Source organism: Geospiza fortis, unplaced genomic scaffold (genome assembly GCF_000277835.1).
Source record: "Geospiza fortis unplaced genomic scaffold, GeoFor_1.0 scaffold17, whole genome shotgun sequence".
Classification (NCBI taxonomy): domain Eukaryota; kingdom Metazoa; phylum Chordata; class Aves; order Passeriformes; family Thraupidae; genus Geospiza; species Geospiza fortis.
The window spans coordinates 301,112-316,019 of NW_005054438.1; the positions used below are offsets into that span (position 1 = coordinate 301,112).

The 14,908-nt window shown below is 42.5% G+C and overlaps 1 protein-coding gene across 2 annotated transcripts in view; it reads right to left on the reverse strand.

The window, feature by feature from the left end:
- AGPAT3 (1-acylglycerol-3-phosphate O-acyltransferase 3) overlaps nt 1-14,908 on the reverse strand; it is a 68,557-nt gene that overhangs the window by 34,387 nt on the left and 19,262 nt on the right. The window contains exon 1 of one of the 2 annotated variants that reach the window (XM_031062156.1): nt 13,074-13,194. The exons of the other annotated variant lie outside the window; for it this stretch is intronic. The gene's annotated coding sequence lies outside the window, so the exon portion shown is untranslated. Of the gene's footprint in view, nt 1-13,073; nt 13,195-14,908 lie in introns of those variants that run through there. 2 annotated transcript variants of the gene reach the window in all.

Below are 14,908 nucleotides of genomic sequence, written 5' to 3' on the forward strand. Positions count from 1 at the left end.
CTGGATTCAAGTCAAGAATTTTAAGAGGGAACAAAATAAGGGGAAAGAACGATTTCTAAGAGATGCACGCATGTTATTCTGTATGCATAATGCACACAAATTTATATTTGCATCAGTACAAAATCTAACTGCTGTCAGATGCACACATCACACCCCAATATCGAGTTAAGACATGAAGAATTAATTAAAAACTACACTGGGTTCATGTGGTATCTACTTACCACATTAACTGTATTTTGTTAAAATAACATTCAGCAGGGCAGCTATAGATGTCCTTAAGTTCTAGATTTCCTGATTTTAACATTAAAACTGCAAAGTCACTTACACATGTGTGCTTTCCTGCACATTTTGAGAACTACAGAGACTAGTAATCACACACATTTTAATTTGAGCAGCCACACTGTATAGCTGAGAGTTTACATATCTGCAGAGAATCACTGTAAAGATTAAATGTAAATAAACTCATTAATATTACAATTGTGTGCATACACACACGCACACACAGAGGATTGTAGGCTTGTAAGCAGTACAGGCAAAACTGCCTGGAGGAAACACTTGGCAAAATAAAACCAAGATGATCCTACATAGATTTTCATTTCTTTTGTATTTTAAACACTTTATTAAACAAACAAACTCATATGTCATGCTGGAAACTTGTTCCCAGCAATGTCACACTCCTTGGAAAGTTCTCCAGGCACAGCCTTATTAATTCCAACTCCAGCAAGCTTTTCCTTTTACAGCTGATGTGTATTTTTCCACTAAAGCCAGTCAACACATTGCATTTCTAAAAGTCGCTGTTTGCTCCAGACAAGGTTCTAAAAAGTTTCAAGACTTCTTTTGGCTGAACATCTTGGACATATGTGGAGACACAGAGAAACAAGGCCAGCCCAGAAATGTAGGGCAGCCCTGCCTTGCTCCTACCATTCCCAAACCCAGTCAAAACACCCAGGCACGTGTGGGCTCCTGGCTCTGCTGCTCCCAGCCACCACCCTACAAGGCCAGCTCACCCCCAAGGGGTAGAATCTTCATTTTCACCTGCCTGAAACATCCCTTTTCCATGCTGAAGACATATGTGTCCCTAATACAAACACCCTAATACGTGATGAGCCTGTCAGCCTAATTTCCGTGTTATGTGCTGAGAGACAGCTGTGACAACACTAAGACCACAAAATAAGAGTGAAAGAGCCTGCAGAAAAAAATGGAAATACACAGTCACCACCTTGCCCAAGTGGCATCCTTATCCACTATGCTCTCAGCTGAATAAAAACACAAAAACTCAGAAGGCAACAAAACCGAGTCCCATAATAAATAACACCAGGGCAAATCAGGGAAGGTATCTACCCCAGCCACACATTGGTAACTACACACCAGCCTTCCAGAGCACTTCAAAAATTACCACCACTCTCCAGCTCACCCCAAGGAAGCATTTTAAAGGACAAGCCACCACCAGCACAGCTGCAGTACAAAAATCCAACTTACCAATACAAGTAATAGGCTAAAGCCAGGACAATCAGGGTAGCGCAGACTCCAGCTAACAAGCATATACTTGACTGGTTTACCAACATCTTTCCAATTTGTTATTGATTAATAAACAGACAAACAAACACAAAAAAAAAAAAAAAACAAAGAGGAGAAGAAATGGAACGGCAAAAACGCACGATGTGAGTCTTGGCTAGGAAAGCGAATCAGTCTTGACATGGAGGAGGGATTATGGTGACAAAAGCACATCGAGGTAAATCTGGAAGTGCTTCAGCTACTAAAACTGCCTGCTCAGCAGCCCAAAAAATCAGCTGGGTGTCCTCTCTACTACATGGCTTTGTAAGCCACTGAACTAAAAAAGCCCCTCTTACCTCAAGAATGAAGGCATGAATGGGGCAGAAGTGGACTAATATTTAAAACAGGTAATACTGCTCAAGAAATATGACAGTCAGGTGGTGTTGCTGGCAAAGCAAGCCTTTGCTCTAATCCAGTAAGCTCCTTACAGGAAATTACCAGGCTACAATCGACCGGATTCGCTCGCGTGGTCCGGCGTGTGCTCAGCATGGCCACTCGACACTTTTTGTGTCTGCAGGACCTGACAGGAGATTTTAACAAAATCTAGATTTCAGCACAAAGGAACCTCCCATCACAGGACCCAACAGATGACAATGGTGTTTCCTCTCTCTTCTCCCTGCTCCACAATCAGGGATTTTGGAAGACCTGAGCAGGCACAGTCCGGGAGTTTGGTTAACAAAAAGGAGATATCAGAGCCTGGAAAGGGGAGAAATGAGGTGGCAGCAGCTACACCCTGTGCAGGAACACGGTGCTGATGGGGTGGTAAAGCTCAGGGCCCTCATGCCTCAGGTTTTAGCTTTAATATGTTTCAGATTCTGTGCTGCTTTAGTGTGTAAGTCTGGGCTTCATATGAGGGGATGCTGAGCTCTCTTCACAGAGCAGGGAGACAAAACAATTCCTGCTCTAGCTGGGCACCAAGGACAAATGATCCAAATCTCAGGCCCAAGAGCATAAACAACATGGACCAAAGAAAGAAAACAAGGATGGGACTTCACAACCTAAAGCTATAATTAGACAATTAGCTCCAATATGCAAATGGAGCAGAACTTATAAAAGTGTGAGACCCCATGACCCGGTGTCCATTTTTGTGGCCATTTTGGGTTGTGCTGCCCAAGGTGGATCTATTGAGGCCTCTTAATAAATCCCTACTTCATTCTTTAGCTCCATCTAGTCTCTGTTCTAGGTCAGCCTGCAAAAGGCATCAGCCCCATCCAGATGCTCTGCACCATAATCTGGACAGTCCAGGTAAAGAGAGATTTGAGGGCACATCCATATAGGGACACAACAGCTGGACTGAAGAGTGATTCCCATTTATCAACACAGCCCTCTATGAAGATGCAGCATAACTCACCTGGTCAAAGTTAGGCCTCTAAAGAAACAACATCCAAACAAAATCTAGCTTAGATACAAAAAATAAAATTTAAGTGGTAATCACAGGCACAGACACTCCCATTTTTTGACTAAACTTTAGCAACAGCACTAAAGAGAGTAAAGTCATGGTGTAAGACCCTCTTAAAACCCTGGCTGCCCTGGAGATAGAGTCACATCAGAAGATTTCAATAAAGTTGAAAGAGGCAGCATAAAACCACTTAAGAAGAAACAAATAAGAACATTTTTACATTCAAAGAACAGACAATGTTTGGAATTATTTGGCCAAAAAGAAAAAAAAAAAAAAAGAAAGGAGGCTGGGAATGTTAAAGTTACAGGCAAACAGGAACTTTTATCTGATTTAGCAGAGCTGGGTAGAATAAGAACGTAAAAGCTGCCTCTGAGTTTAAAGCACACACAAATTAAATACAACATACTCCAGAAAGTGTGGTGAATAAGGGTCCAGTGGAAAATCAGGATAGAAGCACCACAGCATTCATAAAATAAAGGAAAATTTCAGGTGCTCTCCCATGCACCAAGTCAATATGTCCTCCTGTCTTCTTATATCCTGCACAATGTCCAGGTCTGTTGTAAGACCTTTTGCAACCTCAACTACAGCTCAACCCCATTTCTCAAGCAATTCCAAGGTAAAAGTCTTACTACTATCTACATCTTTGTCAATGAAGGAGATAGCTTGCAACTAAATTCCTTGCTTAGGAATAATCAGTTTCTGTAGGCTCCAAAGGAATTTTCACTGATTGTGTTCCCAATCTCATTTTGAGACTGGTCACACTGCTTCTGTTCTCAATTGCAAAAATCAGGTTATATCAAAAAACATCAAAATAAACCCCAAGAGACAAACACACACACAGTTCAAAGATGACAGGAGGGTTTCAGACATGCAGAGTCACTAAACTGGCACTTGCAATGTTTTCATAGGTGAAGCTCAATCACCAGTTTCCAGGACTGCTGATCAATACTTTTCCAATGCACAACATTCATTAGAGAAAATGCACATAATGGATTATGACTGGGCACAGGACAGCATCGTGATTTTATAATGAAAACAGAACCCAAAGTAGCAATTATCAAGAGGCCTCATTTGGAAAAAAAAAATAATTACGATATTGGAATAATTGCCTATATTTGGAACAAGGCTTACTTGGTATTTCTATGATAAAAGCTATTCTAAAATTATAGTGCTGGTATTCAAACAGCAATTCTATAATACCAGCCCTTACATAACAAACAGAAAAGGAGTTATCTAACAGAAGCCCTATTAGTACAAAATTATTTGAGTAATAGGGCCTCTTGCAATGTATAAAATAGATCAATGTTATGTAATTACAAAATGCTGCCAATCTTGGTCTCTGATTATTAAGAAGAAACCTCAGTAATGTCTGCTCATCTCTAAGACTACATAAAATGCTCCTCTTCACTCCAAGTGATTGAGTTTTCTAGACAATTGGGAATTCATCCTTTGTATTCAGATAAAAATAAACTACAAAAGAAACTTCAGGAGTGTTAAATGCATTTACACACAAAGCTGTGAAACCTGGGGAGCCACCTGCTAGACAGATTGGGTGAATCTGGAAAATGCTTTGAGGTACAGGCCCATCGCTTGTTAAAACAGGGATGCAAAATAAAGGATAAACAAAAGAGTCTCACCTGTGAGATTTATAGGGAAAATGAAATAATTTGCTTTCTGGATGAAAAACTATGCAGGAAAAAAAAAATTCAACCTCAAACACATGACAGAGAGAGAGCCAGCCAGGAGACATCTGTCTGCATGCAAATGTGCTGGGGCTGAGCAAGGAGAAGCCTCAGACTGCTGCTACACAGAGTCTCAGCAAGCACAATATTCGTGCCTGCAAGCCTCTGCCCAGGTTCAAAGCTCCCCTTTGAAGTACTGAGCACTAATTGGGAAGAAATGGAAACTCTGTCTTCCAAGAAATGCTGAGCTGCTTTAAATTTCAGGTATTAAACACTGCCTGATGCAGTGTGGTTTGCTCTCTGATCCACAGTAATGCAGGATCCCTGATGCAAGTGAATGAGCTGGGACAGGAAAGCTCCTGGGGCTGTCTGGTGGCAAAGCCACCACATCCTGAACCAGTGTGTCCAGAGGCAAAGCCACCACCTCCTGACCCAGTGTGTCCAGAGACAAAGCCACCACGTCCTGAACCAGTGTGTCCAGAGGCAAAGCCACCACGTCCTGACCCAGTGTGTCCAGAGACAAAGCCACCATGTCCTGCCAGAGGCAAAGCCACCATCTCCTGAACCAGTGAGTCCAGAGGAAAAGCCACCACTTCTGAATCCAGGTGTCCAGAGGCAAAGCCACCACCTCCTGACCCAGTGTGTCCAGAGACAAAGCCACCACCTCCTGACCCAGGGTGTCCAGAGGAAAAGCCACCACCTCCTGAATCAGTGAGTCCAGAGGCAAAGCCACCACTTCTGAATCCAGGTGTCCAGAGGCAAAGCCACCACCTCTTGAACCAGTGTGTCCAGAGACAACGCCACCACCTCCTGAACCAGTGCGTCCAGAGGAAAAGTCACCATGTCCTGAACCCAGGTGTCCAGAGGCAAAACCACCACGTCCTGACCCAGTGTGTCCAGAGGCAAAACCACCACGTCCTGACCCAGTGTGTCTAGAGGCAAAGCCACCACCTCCTGACCCAGTGTGCTCAAAAGCAAAGCCACCACCTCCTGAATCCATGTGTCCAGAGGCAAAGCCACCACCTCCTGAATTAGTCAATCCAGAGGAAAAGCCACCACCTCCTTAACCCATGTGTCCAGAGACAAAGCCACCACCTCCTGACAGCCAGTTTGGAGACAGAGCAGGGCTCAGCACATCCCCTTTGTTCATTTATGCCTCTGCTCCAGAGTTTGTACCACAAGCTGCGGATGGAAAAGATTAAATAGGATTATTTATTATTTTTATGATTAGTAAGTAAGTAAGAGGGACAGGATGAAGCAAAGGCCTCAGGTGACACCTGAGCTATCCACATGCTGAGGGCATCACAGCTGCAAGACCAAAGAGAGACAGAAGGGAAGTTTCCCCCTGCCAGTGCCCTGCTAAACCAAACCTAAAAAATCCCCAGAGGAGCATTTGCGTGATCTCACCTACAAATGTACCTCCAAACCAGGAACTGCTCACAGTTTGCCAGCAATGAAGAAAGGCAGCTCTAGAACTGAGAAGCAGAATATATGCCATGCAATTTTGACTGTATCTTCCTGATAGATCTGTGACAAGTGATAAAGACCAACCAGCCTCCTGTCACCAGGCTGACATTTGTCACATGGACAAAGACACCTTGTCTGTACATTTTTATATACATAAAATACCTACACCATGAAATTTTTCACCATGAAATTTTCCATGGTTTGAGCCTGGAAGGAGACAGAGGCCATGTGAAGAGTGAGGGAACACAAAAGTCATCATTCTTCCAAATCCAGATGTTTCAGATCTTCATCACAGGGGAGACAGAGAAGCAAAAAAAACAACACCAAAAGTAGGATTCTGCTGAGCTACTGTCACCAAGGCAGCTTCAGATAAAACCCACTGTTCTGCAGTCAAGAACAAATCATAGGTGAAAAATATGACCTGAAAATGCAGCAGGTACACAAGCAAACAGTTTCTCAGAAAGTTCAGTGAGCTGAACTGGCAGCCTGAATTACAGGGGGTGGGGAGCTGGATCCTGCTCAGTGCATTCACACTGCTCACACAGAGCTGTGCATCTGCTACCACAGCCCAAAGGGGGAAAAAGCAAGAAAGGAAGGGCAGGGACCCACATCATCCCCTTCCCTCCTTCTATGGGATCCAACTTCTCCTCTCTTGGATGTCACCCTGACTGCCAACAGCAGTTATTCACTTATTCCTGAATAAGACATCTGTTCTTCTTTTGGATTATTTCACTGACAAATACTGCACAAGGCTGTTATCAGCCTGAATCCATAATTACCCCTGTGGTCAGATCTGTTTTTGCATTTACACAAAAGCAGGTATCTTCCTAAAAAGATAGACCAGACTTATCAAGCAGACTGATAGCAAAAACAAATATATGCTGAACAAAGTTTTATTGTTCTGTGTTTTCTGTCAAGATCACACCAGCCTGTTCTGGTCTCTGTACCAATACTGGCAGCAGCCACTCACCACAGAACCTTTACACTGACCTCTTCACCCAACAATAAAAAACCCTCAAACCCCCAAACAAGCCACCATAAAAAGAAAAAACCCCTTCTCTTGTGTGAATTTGAAGATGACATTTTGAACACAAAGCTGAACTGCGTGTGCATAAATGTGCACTTTTGCTCGTGGTAAAATCTTTATAAATTACAACCAGAATTCTTTACAAATGCAGTAAATTCAAAAAAAAAATAAACTTCTAAGTGGGAAGGCTGCACATTGTGTAAATTCAGGCTTTTGTTGGCCATTCAGCTGGGAAACTAAACAGCAGCTACTTTGTAAACATCCCATCTGTCTTTAAAGTCCACGTCAAAGAAAAACCTGAAAAGAAACATCTACAGCTCTCACCTTTTCTTAAGATCTCCCATCTCCTGGGTGGCTTTGGCATTCTATTGCTAAATAGGCCTCTAGCAGCAAATATAGTTAATTTAGGCCATCTGGATTCTGCAGAGCAGGGGACCCTTCTGTGGTAACACACAGAGTCTTTGAAATATGCTGCCAACAAAGATCACAAATCCAGGACTGGTCAGCCCCGTCACGATTCAGTGTCCCTTGTTCAGCTTCTTCTGAACAGTGGCCTTTTAATGCAATGTTTGAGAGAGACATGACCTAAATACCCTTTCACTGAGGGTGCAGGAATCCCAGGAATGATTGGCCCACTAGAAATCCACACTTGCCTTCCACCAGCAATGCTCAGACAGTGACACAGCTTATAGTGCAACTTTGGGAGTTTTCACAGATGCTCTCTTTATCATGGTCTCATGCTAAACTGGCTCTGACAGACCCAGACAAAAGGATATTCAAATATTCTGTCACTATGAGTACTTTTTCAGTTCTACAGGTGCCACAAATACTGACACAAATCTGACCACAGGAGATCTCTCAATGATCACAACCCCAGCCAGGTGGGCAGCTGCCTGAGTGGAAATTTCTGCCTCTCCATACATCCCTCTGTATTCCTTCCACTTCTGTCAGAGACACAAAAAAATACCAAAGCAGAGATTGTTTCCTGCTGGAACAATTATAAAGTCCTGGAAGAAATGCAGAATGTGAAATTACTGGTGTAAAAGTGAGCATCCACTTCTCTTGGAGCTTGCAGCATTTCTGAACAGTTTGACTGCCAAGTCAAAAACTGCTCCCCATTACTTGAAAAATTAGAAGCTAATTAGTAAAGAGAGGTGTTCACTGTACCAAAGCTTCATATTCAAAAGACCCTATGTGCCATACTGGAATTATGGATGTCACCACTGCTAGCTTGGCACTGCTCTTCAAAAGCTCCTCAGTCAGGCTGAGTAGCAGTTTGAGAAGCAGCATTTATGCTCTTATGATTCATATTTATCTGCCAGAATAACCCTCAGCTCATCTGCAATTATGTGCCCAAAAAATCAGATATTCAAGGGTATATTACAAACTGCCTGCAGTTCAATGCAATGTGTTAATGTAGGACACATTTATAGAGAATGAGTCTAGCAAACCAGACTAGCTTCATTTAAAATAAACAAACAAGCAGCCTGGTCTAGTTACCAGAACTAATCTAAAAGAATCACTATTTCCCCAATCAAGACATAAAACAAAAAACTTCATGCTATTTGCTCAGCAATGTATAATTACTTCTTGAATCTGCAGATTTTGTTCACTTTTAAGCCCATTAAACACGAACTACTTTTTATTAGTTCCATTTAAATTCTTTTTACCTTAACTGTAATAAACTAGATTTCTAAATAACTGGAATAATTGAAACTTCACTGCCTTAATCAGAAGTATTTTACTGTCAGTAAGTTCATTACTTCCAGGCAACTGGGAGATTTTTTTCTATGCCTGGTTTGACTGAGTGCTCATAAGCTTCTCCTCCCAGGCACTACTACAGGCTCACTCTAAACTCAAGCTTAAGGTCAGCATGTCCTCAAGGTTTGCTTGTATAACTGCCTCTACAGTAATTACTCATCCCACATCTCTACCAACAAGATATATCTTAAGCTAAACTGTTGGGTTTCAGGTTTTTTGTTTAGATTTGGGCTGGGTTTTGAGGTGTTTTGTATTTTATAAAGCAGATAATTTCAGTAGACATTAGGGACCAGTTAACCCAGGGCACACAGGACAGTAACAAGAGGCAATATTATACCTTCAGCACGGGAAAAGGAACTGCACAAGGTGATGCTGAGGCGTTTTGTTCCCATCTTGCAGCATGGATCCAAAGTATCCAGATGATTTTGAACTGAACAAGTTGAAAGCTCACAAAGCCATGGCAAAGAGCATCCAGAAGTGATCTGCAAAATCCCCCAGGTCCTGCAGTGCCTCAAGGGCCCAGCAGCCCCATCACCAGCTCACACTGCCCTGAGCCTCTTCCCTCTGTCCTTTTCACACATCCCACAGGAGGGGGCTTGTTCAGCTTTTGGAGGGTGTCCCTTATCAGCCCTTTGCAATCACAATTTGGCTGCACAATCTTTAACTCCTCAGTCTCAGGCTGACTCATTCTTGTGCATCACTTATCCCATTAAACTTTGTGGAAGAGGTTTTACAGCGACTTCTGTGAGCCACAGAGAAGTTTGATAAGAGGATCCATGTTTACCCCTAAAAGAACTTTCTACCAAGGTCACTGACACAGAAACCAAGAAGGATAAATAAGAAAAACCTGCAACTGCCTATTCCAACAAGCATTTTGTCTCTTGTGACCAATGAGTAAAGTGTAAACTTATGAGTTTTGTAAGAATGTATAAAAAGCATGCATGCCATAATAAAAACAGTTTGAAGACTTCTGAAAATGGAGTGTGTTGCTTTGTAGTGTCTCCATCTCAACTACAACAAAACTTGAACACCACAACCAAGGAGGAAAGGGAGGCTCTTTCCAAAGGGAGACACAAGTGCAGAGATTGGGCAAATGAAGCCTTGAATCAGAAGTGGCCTTGCTGCAAAGGCACAGAAATATTGTCCTGAAGCACATCTTGTGACAGTATTTGTATTTAAATCTGTGCTTTCTGCTGCTTTGGAAAGTACTGCCAAAGGTCCTGAATGTGTGGCCTTCACAACTTCCACATGTGAAAACAATTGCTCCCACAGCAACTTTGACGTTTTCAAAACAATTATGAAAGAGTAAATGCCATTATGGCTTTTAAGAAAGCACTTTCACTTTGGATCACTTTTTTCTTCTCAAAATGAACATCCCCAGGAGATCAAGTTCAGTCCTTGAGCTCCACCAGCAGATACCCCCAGCTGGAAGTGGATCCTGTGCTGGCCCAGAGCAGTGACCACCCTGGCAGGGCTGAACAGGGCTGGGTTCCGGCCATAAACATATCCATGAACTGGCCTTAAACACGAATTGTTCAGCAAGGCTGGTCTTTCCTTAGGAAAGACGCTCAAAGCTTAATGGGGTGAAGTTTTTGAAGAGTAAAAGTGAGTGCCACAGAAAAAAAACCCCACTGTCATGCTGCCTTCCTCCAGATAAAAGGTGCAACAACTCAGTGCCTATTTATTAAAAACAGATAGGAGAGAACATTACATTACTCTGCCTAAAAACCAGACCACACCAGACTAACAGCAGGGATCACACCTCTGGGAGCAGCTTTTCAGAGCATCACTCTGCCAGTGGAGAGGCCTGTCTTACAGGCTTTGGAACCTCACCACAGCCTCCACACTGGTAAATTAAATATGAAATCAGGGACTGGAACTGGTCTTCCAATATACTTTACATTTCACCTTGCTTGAACTGTAGAAACTCTTGAAACTGTGACTGCCATGGCTGCTTTTGTGAGCTACTCTCAGGTCTAGCCTGATGAATCCAAAGATTACTTTGTTTTCCCTCTTTGTGGTCCCAACTAAGTTTTTATAAAAAGTTGACTTTTCCAGAAATTTCTACAAATTATAAACTTGACAAGTCAGAGAGACAAATCCCCCCCAGTAAGACACACAATAAGGACAACAGCAGCAGATCATAGAATCACAGAATCACAGAAAGGTTTGGGCTGGATGTGACCTTGAAGATCATCCAGTTCCAACCCCCCTGCCGTGGGCAGGGACTCATATCTCTATCCCAGCTTGCTCAGAGCCCCATCCAACCTGGCCTTGAACACTTCCAGGGATGGGGCATTCACAACTTCTCTGGGCAACCTGTGCCAGGGCCTCACCAGCCTCACAGGGAAGAATTTCTTCCCAATATCTGACCTAACACTGCTCCCTCTCAGTTTGAAGCCATTCCCTTTTGTCCTGTCACTCCAGGTCTTTGTAAATAGTCTCTCTCCATCTTTCTTTCTCTGTCCAGCTCTCTTTAGGCACTGCAGGGCCACAACAAAGTCACCTTCTCTTTTCCAGACTGAACAATCCCAATTCTCTCAACCTTTCCTCACAGTGTTCCAGCCCTCTCACCATCTGGGTGACAATCAAGAAAGTGAAGGCTGAAGGAATTATTCAGAGGGCTACAGCTCTTCTAGCATGGCCATTCACTTCATTCAGAACATTTAATTTCCAGATTATTCCTTGTTTCAGGTTCTAGTGACCCAAGACAAGACACCCAAACAGGACCACGCAGGTAACAGGCCTGGCACCCTGCAGGTGTATGAGAAACTCAGATTTTCTCCTCTCTGAACAGAAGCACAGCTTGAGAATTCTAGAGTTGTCACAATCCAAAATCTTGCTTTCCCCCCCCACCCCAGCATATTTTATCTTCTCAGTAACTCATCAATGGCCTTACACACAAAGAAGCAAAAGCAAAGATTGCAGCCATGTAAGTTGAAAAGTATCCTACAAAACAGCAACCAGATAAAAAAGGGCTTTCTCGTGTTTCTGGGGCATTGCCCCCACACCAGTGTCAACAAGCACAGGCAAAAACATTTTACACAACCAGTTTTGAAAGCAGCTGGTCACCATGACACTGGGACAAGGGTACATTAATAAACCAAATACTGGGTGTCCCTCCACACACCAAAGCTGCAGGCAGTCAGCCAGGTTCAGCTGCAATTGCTAATTTTTGGGGGTAAAATTTTTGACCTAAGGATATTTTGGGCTTGCAGGAAGTGTCTATTTGCCCACCTAATGATCTGGGATCAATGCTTTCACTTCCTTTACAGCAGGAAAATGTACATCTTAAAGGGATGTAGCTTTGCACAGGGTCAGTGCATGCCCTGAACACAGATTGTGGCTGTTCCAGAATGTGCTGCTTTATGAAACACAGCTTTGAGAAATATCTCACAGAAATTACCATTTTTAGGGAGGCTACTCGTCCTACAACAGACCTTGAGAGGTGATAGAACATCAAAGCAATAACTCAAGTCTTTGCAAAACCACCAAGATTAAATTATTTTCTTACCAAAAAAAATCTGAAGGGGGCAGGGTATCAGAGATCATCATTAAAATGTCAACATCTGACAGTAACCACAGGTTTTAAGATTTTGTCCTGAAAAAAAACTGCTCTGCTGCTGTGTCAGCAGGGTCTCAGCAGCTTCCCACTTTCCCTGTCACTGTTTGTAGGACAGACTACAGAAAAAGACAAAAAGTAGGAAGCTTGCTGAGATACTTAACATTTTCATAGCCAGTTATTGGGTAAAATTTCAAGATGTTCAGATTAAAGGCAGCCTTGGATGACCCCAGCCAGCATTGATGAGATTTCTATGAACCCCAGCAAGGAGGTCCTTCAAGCACTGTAAGGACATAGTTCCCCTTCTTCTACATTTGAGGAAGGAAGGAGACAGATAAGTATTTCTAGAGTCCCAGGGAGGTTTATTTGTGGTTAAATCTCTGCTGCAATGATCACCAGCAGATACAGCACACACGAGACAGCAGCAGCAACAAGCTCAAGCGCTGATTTCATTCCTGAACTAAAATTCTCCAAGTGGGAGACATCTGACTCCTCTCCCAGCAGTTCATGCAGCTCCATGAAAAGAACAGGATTTGCACACCCAGTTTATTCCCCCCCAAAAAGCACATTGCTACAGACAAAACACAAATACAGAAACGTGGGGGAAGATTTCTTTCTTACCACCACCACTGGGGACCACTTCTGGCACCTGGCAACGCTCAGAGCAACAGGAGAATCCCCATCTCCTCCCTCCAGGGAAGTACCACTGCTTATGTCTCAAGAGATTTGCTTTCTCATTTGCCTATAAGCAAAAAAGACATTCTCCAGTGAATGAAGGTAAAAAATATTTTGTTTAGAAGCAAAATGCAATGCAAACAAGCAGCTGACAACCCAGGTAATGAATAACCCAAACACTTCTTAGTAAAATTATGAGTCTTTTTCCTTTCTCTGAAGGAAAAAAACCTACTTGATCCTTCTTCACATACATATTACTACACTCAGCTCCACAGGTACCAACTACTATTGCTTTCAGAGGGACTAAACTGGCACATATCTATGAAATGAAAAGCAAGTGTTCTGAATTTTCCACTAATAGTGAAATTGCAGCTTCTATTCAGACAGGAGCAAGGGCTTGCATGCATAAGAAGTAGCCTACTTTTCCTGGCTTTACTAATCAGCATAACAAAAGGTTATTTTATTTCTCTTACCTCCAAACCCTGTCTTGAGAGAAGTTACTGAAAATGAAGCAGAAGCAATTATCTGCTCTGAGAACACACAATTAATCCCTATATTTTATTAAGAGTGTTTTTTATGATCCTCAAGCAATTAAGCTAATCATTATTTAATTTTAGATTACTGAACTGGAGATTTACTTCAGACACAAGCTCACTTTCCACATAATTTAGTCTCTGTAATTAGAGATGTACTTTACCCAGAGGTGGCTTGTTTAAAGCATGTTATCTAATTTCACAAGCCTCACACCATGAAAGTTTCATGCAGAAATCTACAACCCAAACTTCAAAAATGAGAAAAGCCCTGAAGACACTCAGATTTACCAGACTGCAAACCCATTTTTCCTTTTAAAAAAAGGAAAAAAACATTCTCTAAACATGTGCCCGGCAAGTTAATGTATCACAAAAGCCAACACAAAGCATTTCTATAACCCACCACTCCTCTAGCAAGTTGTTAGGACAAAGAGTGCTCCTCTCACATGGATCACTTCATTTATAACTTATTTTAACCAGGATGCAGAGTCTGCAAATATAAATGGTTGATTAGGACACCCAGCAGGTCCCTGCCAGAGGACGTAACCAGTGATGGAACACTCAGACCCTTAAAGAATTCCGTGACAGTGTTAGCAGAGGAACAGCAATAGGGACCAGGTAGGTAGGTTCATAATGTACATACTGACCCTGGACATGATGCCAGTGGAAAACTGCTCCATTCCAACCTACTTCAGATAAAACTGTGCTCTAGAAATCAAACTGTGCCAGGAAACACCAGTTACCCTGGACACTCCTACCCACCCAGCTCAGCTTTTGTTCTGCAGACAGCCAATGCCATCCATCCAGGCTGGGACATTGTCCAAGGCCAGTTTTATGTCAAAACACCTTTCCTGGCTTTTGGAAGGGCATCACCTCCCACCACTGCCACTAAAGAGAAGGAAAACATGACCAGGCAAATATTTGAAAAACACACAGTGCTTTTTGCAACTTTCTGCTTTCTAAATCCTCCAACAGAACCAACACATGCAACTGCTCATTCAATTAAAAGTCAACTATACTTAAATCTCTAAAAATGCAGAAGATGCAGGTTTATTTCAAGATTTTAGTGCCAGTACTTTCACAAACTTGCCACATAGAAGAAAGGCTACAGAACTCATCAACAGCATGTGAGATTTCCGCAAAGACTGACAAAGAAGAATCAGAACATGAAGCTACAAAGAGATCATAAGAAGACATGGTGGTTATTGGGAATGTGTTTAAAATAAATACAAGTAAGTCTCAGCTATCTGG